The 18,719-nt window shown below is 38.2% G+C and overlaps 1 protein-coding gene across 4 annotated transcripts in view; it reads left to right on the top strand.

Annotated features, from left to right (window-relative positions):
• LOC114564985 (FYVE and coiled-coil domain-containing protein 1) overlaps nt 1-18,719 on the top strand; it is a 48,930-nt gene that overhangs the window by 24,584 nt on the left and 5,627 nt on the right. The window contains exons 19-20 of one of the 4 annotated variants that reach the window (XR_003693871.1): nt 10,405-10,500; nt 12,551-12,832. The exons of 1 other annotated variant lie outside the window; for it this stretch is intronic. The gene's annotated coding sequence lies outside the window, so the exon portion shown is untranslated. Of the gene's footprint in view, nt 1-10,404; nt 12,833-18,719 lie in introns of those variants that run through there. 2 more of the 4 variants (XR_003693870.1, XM_028592734.1) reach the window with 2 other exon arrangements.

Below are 18,719 nucleotides of genomic sequence, written 5' to 3'. Positions count from 1 at the left end.
TTCTGGATATTGTGTATCTGACAGTTACACTGAAATGTACGGTACTTGTGAAACCTCTGAAAACTTCCTTTTTCCAATAACAAAAAAAGAGAAACACTTTTATCGGCGCCTTGCAGCTTGTCAATGTCTCCTGCTGTTCAAACAAAGGATGTAAGACATTTTGCAATGTTTTTCCACGGAGAATCAAAGACTGCAAAGTGTCAGTCACATTGCATTTGTCTGTGTTACATTGACGATTTAATACCCTTTTTATTAATATTAGTGCTTCAAGTAAAAGTTTGCGAACTTTTACAAACAATTAAGGTTCAAAGGGCTTGAAACAGGTTTAATGTCCTGTGTGGCTGACGCCGATGCTACGCACCTGTAAATTAACCCAGTCAAGGAAAGGGTTAACGGAAACTTTGGCCAATCGGAAGTGGTTGTGCCAGACTCCCGCCTTTGGCTGAGTTTCTATCTAATCTGTCAGAGGGAGAGCAGGAGTGTGGTTGTGAAGTTTAACGTTGGTAGTCCCCAGAGAAGAAGTTGATCATTTCATGGCGCAGATTAGAACCCAAAGATGCAGTTCTGTATGACTCTTACATATAACCTAGTACTGTAGTCTTAAGCATCTCCAAATCACAGCAGACAGCACCTTCTCCAAAGTAACATTCCCGGTTTGAGAGCTCTCATCCTATTTAAGCTTTCCCTTCAGACACCGTAACCTAATCTGTACCTGCGTGACACTGCATTATCATAACTGAATAAAGATGGGTCAGAGTGAGTTGGCAGCCTCTCTGTGTGCAGAGGGCACAGCAGCACTGATATGAACTTGCCACTGTGTCCCTGCAGTGTATGCATGAATGTGTGTGTGGGTATACCCGCACAGGCATCCTGGTGTGTTTTTCAGTGTACCTCCATCTGTGTGTGTGTGTGTGTGTGTGTGTGTGTGTGTGTGTGTGTGTGTGTGTGTGTGTGTGTGTGTGTGTGTGTGTGTGTGTGTGTGTGTGTGTGTGTGTGTGTGTGTGTGTGTGTGTGTGTGTGTGTGTGTGTTTTCTCTCAACTATTTCTCACCTCAGGCTTTGCAGCCCCCCTGTAGTGGTAATGGCAGGTCGTGTTGGCCCCTCTTAGACGGTTTGCTCCTGTCAAACATAGTTTCACCCTGACGGTTTCAGCTGTTTCTGCACCGGGACACGCCATCACAACAAGCTGCAGGCCTGTCAGAGACTTTCCCCACACGGCAGCAGATCTAGTTTTCTCTACTGGACTCCCCTTCCTTTATTTATTATTTTATCTATGCTTTACTCTCTCTTTTTCTTCAGAATACAGTTTTTCCTTTTTGCCTCATGCTTGTTCATGGTACTGGACATAAGTACATGCATTCAAACAAGCATGAAAGCTTTCTTTCTTTTCTGTTCTTTTAAAAAGTCTTTCATTCAACCAACTTAAAGCTCTGCTCAGCTCTGATTATGAGGGACAGGAGTGGAAGAAGTATTCAGATCCTGTACTGAGATAACTGATTATGTTTGGCCACAGAAACAAGATGTAAACACAACAACATACATATTAGATTAATACTGATGCATTTTACTGTTGGAGCTGGTCGAGGTGAAGCTAGCTTTACTTTACAAAAGATTAGGTAGCTCAATCCAGTGACATCCAACTTAATAGACACTGCCCCCCCAAAGGGTCACAAATGAAATCTGATCCTCTTTTTCTTTGCTTTTTTTATTTTTTTTTAAAATATTGGATAATTTTACCTCTCTGGCCTTTGAGCACTTATTTAAATGAAACCATCTAACAGGTTAAGATGACTGCTAACAACTAATTGACATCTGAAACAGGACAAGAAGCCCCAATTAGACACTTCTTTTTGTAAGTGGTCACAAGCCAAAAAGATTGGAAACCACCGGTCGATTCTTAAGCTACACATTATATATAATATTACACGTTATATATAATAACCTTATGTTTTTTTAATGTAAAAGCTTGCAAGAATGTAAAAGCTAACCTCCAGCTGTAAAATAAATATAATGGAGTAAAACGTTCAGTATTTTTCCTCTGAAATGTAGTGGAGTAGAAGTACAAAGTAGCATAAAATTGAAATACCAATAACTGAAAATTGTAGTGCAATACTTGAGTACTGTACGTCTGTTTAGTTACTTTCCACCACTGATGCAAGATGTGAGTCAGTAATGGTGACCTCATTTCTGCATTTCTCTTGCAGTTGTCGTTGACGGAAGTATCATTACTGCAGTATTTTCAGAGCAATGTGACCAGCTACTACTACGTCTTTTCTTTGCTGCATGTATCATATGAAGTAGGGATGTTTGTATCCCCCCTGGCTCTTTATGATTCATCGTGTCTGGAGTTTTTGTTTATGTAGATAAAACCCTGCAGCCTCTCAGCCAGCCGTGTCGGAGTTGTTATGATGCATGTGGAAGAGTTACAGAAGGCTGGGGATACAGATCCAGCAGGGTGATCATTAACTGAAGCAGACTCATGATGATATACAGGAGAGAGGGATCTTTGTATATATGTGTCTTTATATACAGTACTTGTATGAGTGACGTATGTGCAGCTGAGCCATATTTATTCCCCTTATCCAATCAAGCATTAATCCACCCACAAATCCCCACCATCTTAAATCACATATAGATGGAAAAGAGCAGGGTGGGGGTGGGTAAATGTTCATTACACCCTTTCTTCTATCTAGATGTAGAAAGTGAAATGGTAGCTTGATGGCCACTGTTTCCATGGTAACTCAGTTAGAGCAACCTCCGCCCACAACATCTCAAAAGATCAGAGATGTTATTTTTAAAGTAACATAAGACAAAATGAATTCATGAATTCTCATACAAATGAAAAGCTGACATACAGTGAGTGAACACATTTGTGCATACAGTACAGGGCAGATCTTTTGGGATGCAGTGCAGTGCGGAGGCCACAGCATATGTGTCTTTGTGTGGGATCAGTGTCACTGCACAACAGGCAGGAGAGAAGCTGAAAAACGTTGGCATTCACCATCTGCAATGCTGTTATTCTAACTTTAACTTACTACCTTAATGTGAGTATTTTAACTGCTTTGGCAAACTTGTCTCAACTTAAAAAGTCTTTAACAGACGCTACATAAAAAAAATCCTCCTGTTTTGATCACTTTTTCTTTGCAGCATTTCATGACATTGGCATAATATTAAACATGTGATAACTGTATTTTTTTTTTTTTAAGTTTGAACTTGTTAGAGCTGGATTTGTTTCGGTTTAGTGGCTGTCAAGTTGAAAATGGGGAAGGTGGGAGAATATTTGGGCATTAATGCATCAGGTCCATCCGTGCTTGATTTACAGTATTAGGGTGAATAATTTTTTATTTTTTTTCTGTATTTCACTAGACCAGTCCATCTCTTTTTATCATTATTTATTGAATGTGAAGCTAAATAAGCACATTGTGCTTCACATGTACAGGAGTGATCACAAGGTGTGGGTGTATTTATTACAACCCAAGAAAATTCTTCTTGTGTGATGGTCATGGATATAAAAGTCAAATTATCATAAAGTGTATGCATGTTTTAGTGCGGTTTGTGAACAATGGCAACAACATTTGTCTGCTTAGTTAGTTCCTAAAAAGACTTGCTACAAGACTTGGAAGAAGTTTTCTGTTTGTCTACTCAGTGTTCATCGAAGCTTTTGCCACATTTGCTACAAAATGTGCCACTCTGTCAGTTTTTCAGGCTATTCTCTCCTGATTGTTTTTCTCTTTCTCCTATACATGCCATATTTGATATTAATTATGGGTCCCTCGCATGTTGGGATGTCTTGATGTCTTGTTCCACATACGCTGAGGCATAGCAGCACTTGGCTGAGACAAAAGAATAAATAGACCAAGTGTCAACCTAAAGCCGCTGCGCAGCGCCCTGGATAACTTATCACAGTTAAAAGTCCCTCTCTGTGTCCCTGGCTGATTTCCTCCCCCTCCTCCTCTTGGTGATTGGCTTCAGATTGGTGTACACAGCAATTCCAATGTAGCCCTGCAGGCTCCTCAGTGGACACACTTGCCAGCATGTTTCCATGGAGACGCAGTTTGTTCACGCGCCCCTGCAGCCTGTGTCATTGACTTCAATTAGTGCAGAAGGCCATCTTGCCTAAGCACATGCTTACACAGAGATCAAGGCTTAAAGGGCTGGAGACAATTGTCTGAGGAGATCTGAGAGTGCAGAATACATAGGAGAGGACTTCAGGGCTACAGAGAGGCTTTATGGTGTAATGGCATTCATTCAAATACTGGGAGAATGTCAAAACACAACAAGTGAAATTTAAATTTAAACTGAGTACCCTTCATGGCATCAATAAGACTGACTGCAAAGCTAACAATAAAAGCTGTCGAGGCAAATCACGTTTCAAAAAGTGTAGATACTTGTTACGACAGCCGATAATCTTTCAAACCCCTCATTCAGAATTTCAAGTCTCTGCTGACAAATGAAGGACCATGGCCTCCTTTTAGGACAAAATTATACAAATTAGAACATTTTTAATTGTGCCCTGGGAGGAACATTTAGTTCAGCTGGTACAGCGGCTCGCATCCTTAATTTGTCACTAGATTTCATGCCATTTTAATTGTAATTTGCGTGTTTGATTGCCCGATCTCATGATGTTTTTCCTGCACGTCTTAGATCTGTTTTCATTAAAAGTATGTATATATATATATATATATATATATATATATATATATATATATATATATATATATATATATATATATATATATATATATATATATATATATATATATGATAAGCAAGAATGGTTTTTTTACTGTTAGTTTTATTTTACTTTTGATTAGCCTAAGTGTGATCTTCCACATTGTATCAGATGGATCCGGTAGTGCTTAAATTAAATCACACCTAAAAGTAGTATAAATTCCTTTATCACTCTTTCTCTAAACTGAAGTTTTTCTATCCTAAAAGTGGACAGATCACCTAACCAGGAAACTAGGGACTATTCATCCCCACTTATCGGAGTATGGACATTCATCAGTCACATAATTAAAACTCTGGGCTATACAAACAATTAAACTTGAATCAGAGTGGAGATCACCAAGTTCTGCTCTATAAGTCTAATGGAATTTTTTTGTCAATGACAAACTTTATCTGTTTTTGTTTTTGACACATTTTTTTATTTTGCTTTGATTTCCTATTTCCTTTTTACTTATGGCCGACTATACTATATCTTGACATAATTTCTGTGTGTATGTGTTGCTTCTTCAGATTATGTGCTCTAGTACAGGTGAGCTTGTATGTTTGCCCCCTATTTTCCCTCCACTTTCCGTATTATCCATCAGTTGCCAAAGAAACAGCACTGAGTTAGAAACGTGTTGTCTTCACCTATCAACATATTTTAACCACTTAGTGTTTGCTTTTTTGTTTGTTGTTGTCACATCAGAAGCTCTGATGAATCTTTTCAATATTGCAAGCAATTAGAGGAAAAGTCATGGGATCCCCAAAGTCCTCAGGATACATAATCTGGGAACCATGTCTATGCAAACTTTTGTGCCAATATATCTAGTAAGTGTTTCACCTAATAAGTGCACAATTTAACCAGCTGCTGGAGCTATAGTGAGGAAAATAAGTATTTGAACACCCTGCTATTTTGCTAGTTCTCCCACTTAGAAATCATCGATGGGTCTGAAATTGTCATTGTAGGTGCATGTCCACTGTGAGAGACATAATCTAAAAAAAAAAATCCAGAAATCACAATGTATGATTTTTTAACTATTTATTTGTATGATACAGCTGCAAATAAGTATTTGAACACCTGAGAAAATCAATGTTAATATTTGGTACAGTAGCCTTTGTTTGCAATTACAGAGGTCAAACGTTTCCTGTAGTTTTTCACCAGGTTTGCACACACTGCAGGAGGGATTTTGGCCCACTCCTCCACACAGATCTTCTCTCTCAGTTTGAGCTCCCTCCAAAGATTCTCTATTGGGTTTAGGTCTGGAGACTGGCTAGGCCACGCCAGAACCTTGATATGCTTCTTACAGAGCCACTCCTTGGTTATCCTGGCTGTGTACTTCAGGTCATTGTCATGTTGGAAGACCCAGCCTCGACCCATCTTCAATGGTCTTACTGAGGGAAGGAGGTTGTTCCCCAAAATCTCGCAATACATGGCCCCGGTCATCCTCTCCTTAATACAGTGCAGTCGCCCTGTCCCATGTGCAGAAAAACACCCCCAAAGCATGATGCTACCACCCCCATGCTTCACAGTAGGGATGGTGTTCTTGGGATGGTACTCATCATTCTTCTTCCTCCAAACACGGTTAGTGGAATTATGACCAAAAAGTTCTATTTTGGTCTCATCTGACCACATGACTTTCTCCCATGACTCCTCTGGATCATCCAAATGGTCATTGGTAAACTTAAGACGGGCCTTGACATGTGCTGGTTTAAGCAGGGGAACCTTCCGTGCCATGCATGATTTCAAACCATGACATCTTAGTGTATTACCAACAGTAACCTTGGAAACGGTGGTCCCAGCTCTTTTCAGGTCATTGACCAGCTCCTCCCGTGTAGTCCTGGGCTGATTTCTCACCTTTCTTAGGATCATTGAGACCCCACGAGGTGAGATCTTGCATGGAGCCCCAGTCCGAGGGAGATTGACAGTCATGTTTAGCTTCTTCCATTTTCTAATGATTGCTCCAACAGTGGACCTTTTTTCACCAAGCTGCTTGGCAATTTCCCCATAGCCCTTTCCAGCCTTGTGGAGGTGTACAATTTTGTCTCTAGTGTCTCTTTGGACAGCTCTTTGGTCTTGGCCATGTTAGTAGTTGGATTCTTACTGATTGTATGGGGTGGACAGGTGTCTTTATGCAGCTAACGACCTCAAACAGGTGCATCTAATTTAGGATAATAAATGGAGTGGAGGCGGACATTTTAAAGGCAGACTAACAGGTCTTTGAGGGTCAGAATTTTAGCTGATAGACAGGTGTTCAAATACTTATTTGCAGCTGTATCATACAAATAAATAGTTAAAAAATCATACATTGTGATTTCTGGATTTTTTTTTTTAGGTTATGTCTTACACAGTGGACATGCACCTACGATGACAATTTCAGACCCCTCCATGATTTCCAAGTGGGAGAACTTGCAAAATAGCAGGGTGTTCAAATACTTATTTTTCTCACTGTAAATGAAATCTTAAGGGATCACCAAAGTCATTGGGTTTCGTCCTCTGGGGCCTACAAATGCCTCTAACATTGTCATGGCAATCCATCCAATGGAAATATTTCAGGCTGGACCAAAGTGGACTGACTGACCAACTGACCAGCATTGCTGCCCCTACAAACCCAATACTAGCCTGGACGTCGTTCTGCAGCTTTAGGACAACTGTTGTCATTATTGTAGCTTTGGAAAACATCCAGTGGGTCTGTTCCAAGCTTAATTTCCCAGTAGGTAACTTCAATTTTCATGTAGACGAAAAAAAAAAACATTAGTTGCAGAGTGGTGGGACGTGCCTTTAAAGTGATTCAACCTTGACTCTCCTAACTCATTACCAGCACACTCCCAGGCTGCATCTGTAATTACCATGAACAGGTGCATCACTCAGCCTCATCGCCATGGAGTTAGAGATTTAATTTAGAGATGCTGCCCAGGATATTAACCCTGCTAATTACAACAGTGCGCTCCATGTTGAACTATGGGGATGAAATGTGGTGGACCTCAGGGCAGGGAAAAGCACACTTACTTTCACTTTTATTCCGAGGGGAGTATATGTGGGGAGGTCGTGGTGTTTACACAAAGATGGCCTCCAAAACTTGTGTGCAAATTGTGTGATTGCCAGAGAAGAGGATGCATGCATGTGAACAGAAGGTTTTGTAGTTTAAGCAGAAGATTTAATTACTTGTGGCAAATGATTTGTCACCACTTTGGTCCAGACTGAAATATCTTGACAACTATTGGATAGATTGCTTGGAAATTTAGTTCACACATTCATGATCCCCAGAGGATGTATCCTAATACAGGTGATCCCCTGACTTTTCCTCTAGCGCAACCATGAGCATCACATTTATTGTTTTGAGGGGAAATGTATTGACAGCTTTCAGATGGATTGCTATGAAATTTAGTACACACATTCATGCCCCCCTCAGGACAGGGTAACTTTGGGGATCCTTAAGTTTTCATCTAGTGTTTTCATGTATGATGCAGGGTAAGGGTCAAATTAAGACTACTGAGAAGTCAGCGACGCTATATCCTTTGCTGAAGACAGCTACTGAGCTGGCCAATGACAAGACGCCGCTGGTAACTGAGAAAAAATTAGAAGCCTGAACAAAAGTAAAATGATGTATTTATCTGTAGATGAAAATGCAAACCTATCAAATTGTCAGTAATTCATAAAATCACATTTGTTGTTGTAGAGGTCTTTCCAGGGAACGTTTTAAGCTCCAACCAACAGTTGTTTGTTAGGAATAAAACAAAGAAGAACTGGGTGATGATGAGCATAAAAAGCAGTGTGACACATACAGTAGAGTATTATTTCTTTGGACTTGATTTTTTAAAAAAAAAAATCACAATGGCCACTAAGCACCAAAGATGCCAAAATCCAACAAAAAAGTCATTACAGTTTTTATGCTCTCTTGCTCCAAGGGTCCTTTGAAGAATCTTTTGAAGTATTTTTATGCACACACATATATACTGTGTGTGTGTGTGTGTGTGTGTGTGTGTGTATATATATATATATATATCTCTATCTATCTATATATATATCTATCTCTATCTATCTATATATATATCTATCCTTTGACTCTATCTCTCTTTCAGAACACTTCATTTCATGTGCATCTGCATCACAATATTTTTTATTTCATTGGAAAACAGAATAGGGTGATAGTGTAGCTAGTCTGTCATCTTTTATTCATCCATTCATCCTCTTCTCCTCACTTCTCACTCCTCTCCTCCGCACCAGGGATCTTAGTATCTGACAATGTTCACTGAAAACCACCAGCTGGATAGACAACAAGAGGAGAGGAAAAGCTAGGAAAGAAGAAAAGTGTGTGTGCGCTTGCGTGCGTGTGTGCGTGCATGCAGGAGGGACAGGAGGGCAGCAGGGGCACATTGTGATGACAGCAGCCCGGCCCTCAGAGCACAGCAGATGGTTAAGACAGGAATGGCTGTGGCTCTAGATCAAAACCTCAACTCTCCAAAGTAACAATCTTTGAATAAAATTAACTTTGTTTTTCATTTTTGTAATAAATGCATCTCTGTGCAAAGAGGAAAATACAAAGAAGTTATATTTTCTTCCGGCTCTCCACTACTCTGTGTCACTGAAAGACTGGCCTGCTGAAATGATGAAGGCCAGTCGTGTCGGATATTTCTGGCCTTTTTCTGTCCCTCACACTCACACCCGCGTGCACAAACACACATAGAGCTTCAAGTTGCCATGGCAATCTGACAATAAGGAGTTATGATTGAATGGCTGAGGTAGAAATGTGCTTTGATTGCCACAGTGTGCTGCATAGACATTGATTTTGCCTTTCACCTCACAAACCTGCTGCAGTTATTATCATTTCTGGTGAGCTGAGCTGAAGTAATTTCAGGCAAATACAATTATGCAATGCATATTCATGGCACTGTGTACATTTAAATAGCTGTGTGACCTTGTTTTTCGGTGACAAAAATGTCTTGTTCAGCATTGGATGCACTATGCTTACCAAGTTATCTAGCTAGTGCTAGCATTTGCTGGTAACCCAGCATTTAGCTTAGCAGTAGCTGCACCCTCTAGTACAAACTGCCAAACTCGACGTGTCCAAACGGTAGTCCACAAACCAAAGGGTGGCGTCCTATTGTGTCACAGTGGCTACGTCCACTTCTTTTGTACAGCCCGTATTTATCAGCCTCTATCATCTGTCAATTGCTATAGGTGCTATAGGCAACTAGCTTTGCTAGTTATCTATCTAGCTGCAATGGTACAATTGTCATCAATTGTTTTAGTTGCTCCAATGTTTTAACTTAAAGTTTATCATCTTTATTTCCTTGTTCTTTTTTTTTTATTAATTTATTTTTTTAAGGTTGGCACCCTGGGAATTTTTTTTAACTAATCAGTGTTGAGAAAATGTGACTTCTAAGTAAGTGTAAACAGTTCAAGAACCATTACAGGAAAAACATGTGCACTTATGTTTCACCATAAAACCTCCAAGGATCCTATTCAAAGTGACAAAAAAAAAAAATATTTGTGTGCAGCGTGAATTTCCTTGTGCCATATTTGTGTATTGCCATAGAAGCCGAGGACTCATGGATGTGTTGTTGTGTGCGGTTTTGAGGTAGATAATTTGTCATAATTGTTTAAATCTACATACAGATGGAAATCAAGTTTTCTTTACCTTTAAGCATACTCAGAAAAGTCAAATACAAAGACCTGTTTTGTTTGATCGTTTTATAGACAAAGGAAATGAAGGAGTTGCTCACACCTGCTAAATATTCAAATAAATTGTGGATGGTGATGAGACAGCTACAGAAAAATCAAGGAAAACAAAAAGTAAGTATTCATTAATTAGAAAAACGTTTAATTTGGTATTAATGCCGCTCATTTCCTGTTTGTACAAAATTGTAAAGTGTGTTGATTTTTTATGTATACCAACTGCAGAAATGGTATACTCTTACAATTACAATGTAATACGCACTGTATACAAATTGTATGTAGTACGAAATCAAGAGACAGCTAAATTGTCTACAATGCAAAAGGTTTATTCAGGATAGTATTCAATAGTAACATGTTGAAGGAGCAAAAGTAACTGACTAGAAGTTAAAGAAAACAAGTGTTTGAATTGTTTTAAAAAAACACAATTTAACTCACTGTTCTTTATCTGTATTATTTCATGTTGAAGGAGAAACCCTTTGAGATGTAATACATGGCTGTATTGTTTGTGATGCTATATCTCTGTCTAACTGCAGCCAGCAATGCCAGCATTCATTTAACAAGTCCTCATCAAAGTGCTGTATCTTCACACACACATGGAGAAGCTGCAGTGCTGCACAAAGCCCACATACACAGTGTTTACCCCTAAATATTGGCCCATTTACTAAGATCAGGCCACAACAATATGTATTTACATGGTGTTAAGTTACAGAACAGCAATGGGAAAAATTCTTTTGATGTTTGTCCATGTGTGGAAATAACAGAGGTGCACCATGATGTACCTATTTATTCACAAAACTAAACCACATTTAGGAAATTATACAAAACCTTTCCCCATCATTTGAAAGTAAAATACCTTTGGAGGGATGCTCCATTTACTCATTAACATTTGCAAGAAAATACATACTTTGACTGCAAATTAAACATGTTTTGTAGGGTTTTTGCAGGGGCTTAGCACAAAATTCTGGGCCCTGTAAAAAGGTATTCTCTATGGACCCCTTCCCACATCCACGGCTATTCATTCTAGCATCACATGAGGCCCCTGGGTACTCAGTCCCCTCCCGCCTCCCCCCAGTCAAACACCCCTGCTTGGGTGAACTCACTGCAAGGAGATATTGTGACCTAATGATATATTCCCAAGTGCCCTGTCTGTTACTAAAATAGAAGCACCACATTGTGAGCACAGCATGGGTTCATTAAGTCCAAGTTTAAGATTTAATTAACTACATGTATGCTGTGAAAATACATGTAAAGTAAACTGGGAACCACAGAGTTCACCAACACACCTCTGTTCAGATTAAACTTTTTTTTTTTATTTTTTTTTTTTTTTAAATGCAGTATCTGTTTTGTATTTACAGTTAGACATACCCACATACACTTCTGTACATAAATAATAACAATACCAGACTCAGTGCATGGTTTATGTGCTACATGTAAGTAAAGGAAATATTTTCTCTGATCATACATAAATGCACAGATACAAGCAAAACGTGACAATAACTGTACCCAGGGAGCTAATAAAATATATATTACAATATATAATCAGGTGCCTAGAGATGTAACCCAAAGTCATCTCTGATATCGCTTGGTGTAGATTAAATAATAGATGTCACATAGAACATACATGGGTGAAGGATACATAAACATAACATAACATAAGGATACATAACCTTAATTTTTGTAGCCCATGCATGCCATAAGCCCCTTAAGGCCAATGTGTGATATTGGGCTATAGAAGTAACAATGACTAATGTAGGCTGTCCAAAATCACTCCCTTGTTCACTCATTTTTTACTTGTTTACCCTGAATTTAACATTTATATTTTTACAGGACTTATTTATATTTTCACTACCTTTGTGACTTTATTTCGCTGTCTATCTAACTTCCTGTCAAGGATTTGGATTAACATGATTAAGCAGATACTGTAAGTCCAGGACTCTTTGAATCCTCTGTGGACATACTGTATAGTATTTGAAAATGCTGTTTCCCTCTAGAAATATTATTACTGTATGTGCTCTTCAAAGAAACACACGCATTACAGTATTAATACCTTACATAGTCAGCATTTTCTTTCTGCTCTTGAACTTTACATTATTTTTTACATGCTGTATAAACCAGAACCCTGTTGTTGTTGTTTTTTTTAAACTTGTTCTCTGTCTCAACTCACCAGACTCGGTGCCCGTCACAGGCTGTTAACATTTCATGCTTGTTTGTATCATAAGCTTTGGAGTTGCACGGCATGTCTTCTCTTCAACAATCCAAAACAAACGTGTGTGTGTGTTTGTGTATTTGCGTGTATGTAAGGAACTTCTCATGTGTGCTGTGTAATAGTGTAATGGCTTTTGTTTGTGAAATAGGCTGATATCAAATGTGTGATGTATTATGATAAATTATGTAACTGTTGTCTTGTTTGTTGTAGCTATGTGCCAAATAAACAACTTTTTCCAGCAGCAACTACAGAGAAAATTTGAAATTCAGTAAATGTTTGGATGTGTGTGCATTTATATTTGCCGGTATGCACCAGTGCCTGCAAATATTGTGATTAATACAGAAATGATTGGTAAGCTTGGTAATACTTAGTTTTTAGCATAGACTGTATAAAAAAATCCAGTCCATAATAGCTGCTTCTCCTGTGCTGTCCACTTTACATGGATTTAACGTTTAGCCCAGTTAGTAATAGCTTGATTAAAGTAACGGCCCAATCACTGTGAATTAAACAGAAAAAAATGCAATAATTTGATGAAAGTGTTCACAAGGTTCTCAGCAACTTGATTTCCCCAACACCAGTTTATTTGGTGTATTTCCAAAGGGATGTATGATAGAAACCAGAAAACATGTCATTAGTGACATAAAATATAAAACACAAGAGACATACAGTGAGGATTTTGTTGTTTTGTTATGTTGACAACATTTAAAAATGAATGAATCCAAGGATTGTGTTGGTTTCACTTTGCTGTCACTCTGATGTGCATAATTATCAATATGTGTTTTACATGCCACAGCATGTTTAGATTGAAGTGCTGTAGTTTAGGTTAACTGGATTATACTTGCTCTAATGTTTAACTTTAATTCAACTAATATAACCCAGTTATGTGTAGGCAGTAATCGTTTGCCTTGGCTAATTAGACTATTTACAACACCTTTGGTCTAACTCTTTTTTATGGTTTCATGTTCTTCTGAGTTGATTGAATGTTTTGTCCTACAACTAAACTGCTGTCTTCAACCTTTAACAGTTTAGTTAAGCAGCTGTGTGTCCCTGTATGCCATTTGTGGAGTAGGTTATCTGTTTAACCCTTTCTGCATACCTTTTGTTTTGAGCAGTTCAGCGAGAAGTCGTCACAAACACAGAAAATAAAACCATTTTCTGATTTCATCGAGCTCACTGGTGACGTCATCACTTATTAGCACTAATACTGGGGCCTTTGTTTGAAATAAATCAGCTTGGTAACCTTTTGTTTTTTTCTCCTAATATCTATCATTGCAGTGAAACACCGCAGAAGTGATCTATGGCTCGTTTTTTTTTTTTTTTTGCCACAGTCTGGAGGGCAGCTGACTTGACATCAGTACCTTAATTCCCTTGTGTGCTTTCTACAGAAAACACACTTGCAGTAATAGGCTGTGCAACCTCAAGCTAATTTATTTTCCTTGCACCTTAATAGTCATTTTGTACCATCACACACAGTATCTTACGCATGTGGGGAATAAATATGAAATTTTTTACCTCTGAAAACTCCCAGGCATCAGAGATTTATTTTCATGCTCCTTTATGTTTGTTTTCCTGCACATTTGAAGGGAGTGAAACTTCTCAGTTTTAGTTCCCAACGTGTTAATGTGAATTTTTTTCTTCCTAAAACCTAATTTCCTCTGGATGTGTCAATGTGAGACAACAACTTCTGCTTCGTGCTTACAGAGTATTTAAACATTTCTCGTTTCCTGTCAGACCTAAAAAGAAGAAACTGACATCTCAATTCTCCACACAACCAACAAATACTGTATATATAAAGCACTCTAGACTCTTTTGGTCTCCATGACAACAGGGATGTTTTATTCCTTGATTTCTCTGATGTGTGGGAGTCAGATCGTGTGCTATTTAAAACTGCTGTTATTCTCAAAGATTTGTGAATTTATCTAAGACAGACATGCCAGCGACAAGCATTGTGGATGCAACACTAAATACATTATTTAAAATGATATCTCAATTTATACTTTGGGTAACACTTGCAATACAGTTAATAAAAATGTGAGAAGTTGCTGAGGAACGACTTGATAATCAACGAGTCATTAATGACTTACTTAATCCTTAGTAATGCTAATTACTAAGACTAGACAATAGTTTGTCTGATAAGGTGATCACTGTTTACCTTGCACGGCAGCTTAATTCATCACATATCACAAAAATCCATCTTGTCAGGCGCCAACCTAATACGTTTGTATCTGAACTAACTGCTTAATTATGGTGTAGTGGCGCGAGGTTTGGTTATTATGGAACCCACTGCAGTTCTAGGCAAGACCCGCCCTTCAATAGCATCTGCGCGCTACGATTAGCCAGGCATCCATGCTCGCTCAGGTCCTATCCCCTGACCAATTGGCTATTCTAACCTTAACTACTCAAGGTCAATGCCTAACCTCAACCAATCGGGTTGCTTCGAAGGGCAGGCCTTGCCTAGAACTGCAGTGGGTTCCATAATTGCCCGCAAGGGACTGACTTCCGAGAACAAGAATCTAAACAAACAATAGTGTCCATAGCGATGTGTAGCCTTTGATACTGACTGTATTGTGTTTGGGAAAAGCCTAAAAAAGAAAGATAAAATTACCTTTTCTCTGTTTTACAGCAGCACATCCGTTCTCTTTCATGCTACCATGGTTACAGCGTATAAGACTCTGCTAGTATCGGTCAACGTCACACAACACATTCTGGAATTTCTCATACTCAGCAAAAGAAAGCAAAAAATGTTTTTGATGTTGTCAGGTGTTCTCTTGTAACTCAACTGAATATTCCTCGTATCACTTATTATTATTATTATTATTATTATTATTATTATTATTGGAATAAAAAGCTAGACTCAACAATAAATGTGGTTAGGCTTGATGTAGATTGGTGTATAGCCCTGCGTTTTGTCTGTAATAACAAGGAGTTGTATATCTTAAATGTGTATACACCATATGAATGCTGTCAGAATGAGGATGAATATTTAAATAGGCTTGCCTTTATTAGTTCCTTTATTCAAAACAGTAATACCTCTTGCGTTTATGTCATTGGAGATATGAATGCGGATTTTTCAGATAGGAAGTCATTGTTTGCCAAACATATAAATCAATTCTGTGAAGATAATAATTTAATATTGGCAAGCAGAGAATTGTTGCCTACAGACAGTTATACTTACATTAGCGAGGACTGGCATACTACATCATGGCTGGACCACTGTATCAGCACAGCTGATGCACATGCCTCAGTGGGATGTATGAGCATTTTGTATGGGATAACAACGTCAGATCATATACCTCTTGCTATGGTGATAAATGCTGAACACATACCTGTGCTGTCCAGATGTGAAAAAGGTGTCTATACACTCAAAGAGGAAGACTTTTCTGCCTACTATGCACATACACACAAGTTATTGGGTAATATCCAACTACCTCTAGATGCGATCTTTTGTAAGGATATTAACTGCGAGGATGAGAAGCATAGGAGAGATATATGCTCCATGTATTCTGACATAGTTCATTCTCTGTATGAAGGCTGTAAACCCTATTATAAATATAAAAAAAAAATAATAACCATAACAACAAGCCTGGCTGGAAGGAGTATGTGTCTGGATATCATACGGAGGCACGGGAAGCCACTAAATCATGGGCTATTGCTGGTAGGCCTCGACAGGGTCCTGTGTTTGAGTATAAGAAGCTCACTAATGCAAGATATAAGTATGCCATTCGCTTTATACGCAAAAATGAGCAGGCCATGAGGGCTGATTCCATGGCAAAGACACTCATAGTTAGCAATGTTAATGATTTCTGGAAAGAGGTGAGAGCTCTTAATAACTGCAAGACATCTTTACCGTGCACTGTTGAAGGCATCTCCAGACCAGAGGAAATTGTTGAGTTATGGCGACAGCACTATTCAACTGTATTCATACTGATTTGTATAAAGTAGAACATATTGAGAGCAATACTTTGCTGGAATCAATGGTGATTATGTCACATGAGGTACACCAAGCCATACATAAGCTTTCTAATAACAAAGCTAGTGGATTGGATGGTATTTCTGCTGAGCATCTTAAAAATGCCAGTATAAGAATAGCTCCCTTGCTCGCCATTTGCTTTACTGTTTTTATGATACATGGTGTATTGCCAGACTTAATGTTGGCTGTTCTTTTAGTTCCAGTTATTAAGGACAAAGCTGGGAAGATCGGCAGTTTAGATAACTATAGGCTTATAGCTTTAGCAAGCATATTATCAAAGGTACTAGAAAAAATTCTGTTGGACAGATTAAATGAATTTATTAACACCACAGACAACCAGTTTGGGTTTAAAGCTAAACATGGCACTGACTTGTGTATATATGCTCTAAAGGAAATTGTGAACAAATATAGAGATAAAAACTCATCAGTTCTTATGTGTTTTATTGATGCTTCTAAAGCATTTGACCGCATAAATCATGATAAATTATTTAACAAATTAAGGCAAAGAGGGGTGCCCAAGTATATTGTGAGAATTTTAGCTTACTGGTATGCTCACCAGACTATGCAAGTGAAGTGGGGCAATAGTGTGTCAGCGTTTTTTGGGGTTGGTAATGGAGTCAGACAAGTGAGTATTTTGTCACCGGCTCTTTTTAATCTTTATATGGATGATCTGTCCAGGCAGTTGAGAGCCTGTAATACTGGGTGCATGATTGGTAATTCAGTAGTGAACCATATTATGTATGCTGACGACCTTGTGATTTTTAGCCCAAGTAGTGCTGGATTACATCAGCTTCTTACAATCTGTTCGGTATATGGTGTGGAACATGATATTAAATATAACGCCAAAAAGAGTGTTGTCATGATCAGTAGAACTAAAGATGATAAAGGTTTGAATTTCCCTGATTTTAAATTGGCTAATAATACGCTTAGTGTCTGTGAGAGGGTGAAATACCTTGGTCATTTTATCACTGATAAAATGACAGATGATGAAGATATTTACAGGCAATGTTGCATGATGTATACACAAGCCAATAGTCTCTTACGTAAATTTAGGGCATGTACGGCTGGTGTAAAGATATCTCTGTTCAAAGCATATTGCACACCGTTGTATACTGCGCACTTGTGGTCAAACTATGAAAAGGCAAGTCTTTTAAAATTGAAAGTAGCTTATAATGATGCAATGAGAATATTACTCACAAAACCAAGATGGTGTAGTGCAAGTGAAATGTTTGTGGTTGCAAGAGTGAATACCTTTCATGCTGTTTTAAGAAACCTAATGTTTGAATTCATGTGTCGGCTTGATGGGTCACAAAATGAAATAATAATGGGCTTAACTGACATACGTCTAAGCACTACACGCTACCAATCCCGTATGTGGAAACATTGGTATAATTGTCTCCTGGTAGAACAATAATTTTCTTTTTAAATTTGTTTGTTTTTATATTTATTAAATGTGTAGGTAGGTGTGTATGCATGTGCGTTTATTGATATGTATTTATGTATTGTTGTGGGTGATTTGGACCTTGAGTCTGTAATAAAAGTTTTGAAAAAAAAATGATTATTATTATTATTATTATTATTATTATTAACTCATTAACAATTCATTGACTAACAGGTTGTTCCTTAGTAACTACTCACATTTGTTTTGTACTGTAAAGTGTTACCATACTTTGTAAAATCCTTTTTAACAAAGTGCATCACAAACACACAATAAAGCAGTACACCATTTGACTCTAAACAGCCAGTTACAGAATTTTTCATGTTGAAAAATAATGTATTTGACCTCTTCTCTTAGTAGACCCTCTGCATTTGGTGGCATTGTGTCATTCCTGCACAAATAAAACCAAATACACATAAACATGCACTACAAATGTCATCACTTTATCACAGTGTGCATGTTGAATGCGTTTTGAGAGAAACCCATAATGGTGTCACATTGAAAGTTACATTTTTTCAGCTACACCCACAAAGTAACCAGCAGTGTTTGCTTTAAATAAACAAACAATCTTTCAGCATTCCTACCTGCTGCCACCAACATAATTATGGTTACTGAGTAAATGCAGTTTAATAATGCGGTGCCTTTTACCCTGCACATCACTCAATATCCAACCTTTTTCTAAAAGGTTAAATTAGATTTCCAAAGATGCCCCTGCCATAACC

This window comes from Perca flavescens, chromosome 12 (assembly GCF_004354835.1).
Source record: "Perca flavescens isolate YP-PL-M2 chromosome 12, PFLA_1.0, whole genome shotgun sequence".
In the NCBI taxonomy this organism is placed as follows: Eukaryota; Metazoa; Chordata; class Actinopteri; order Perciformes; family Percidae; genus Perca; species Perca flavescens.
The sequence above is the reverse complement of the archived record's forward strand: the minus strand, read 5'-3'. Positions and strand labels throughout refer to the sequence as shown.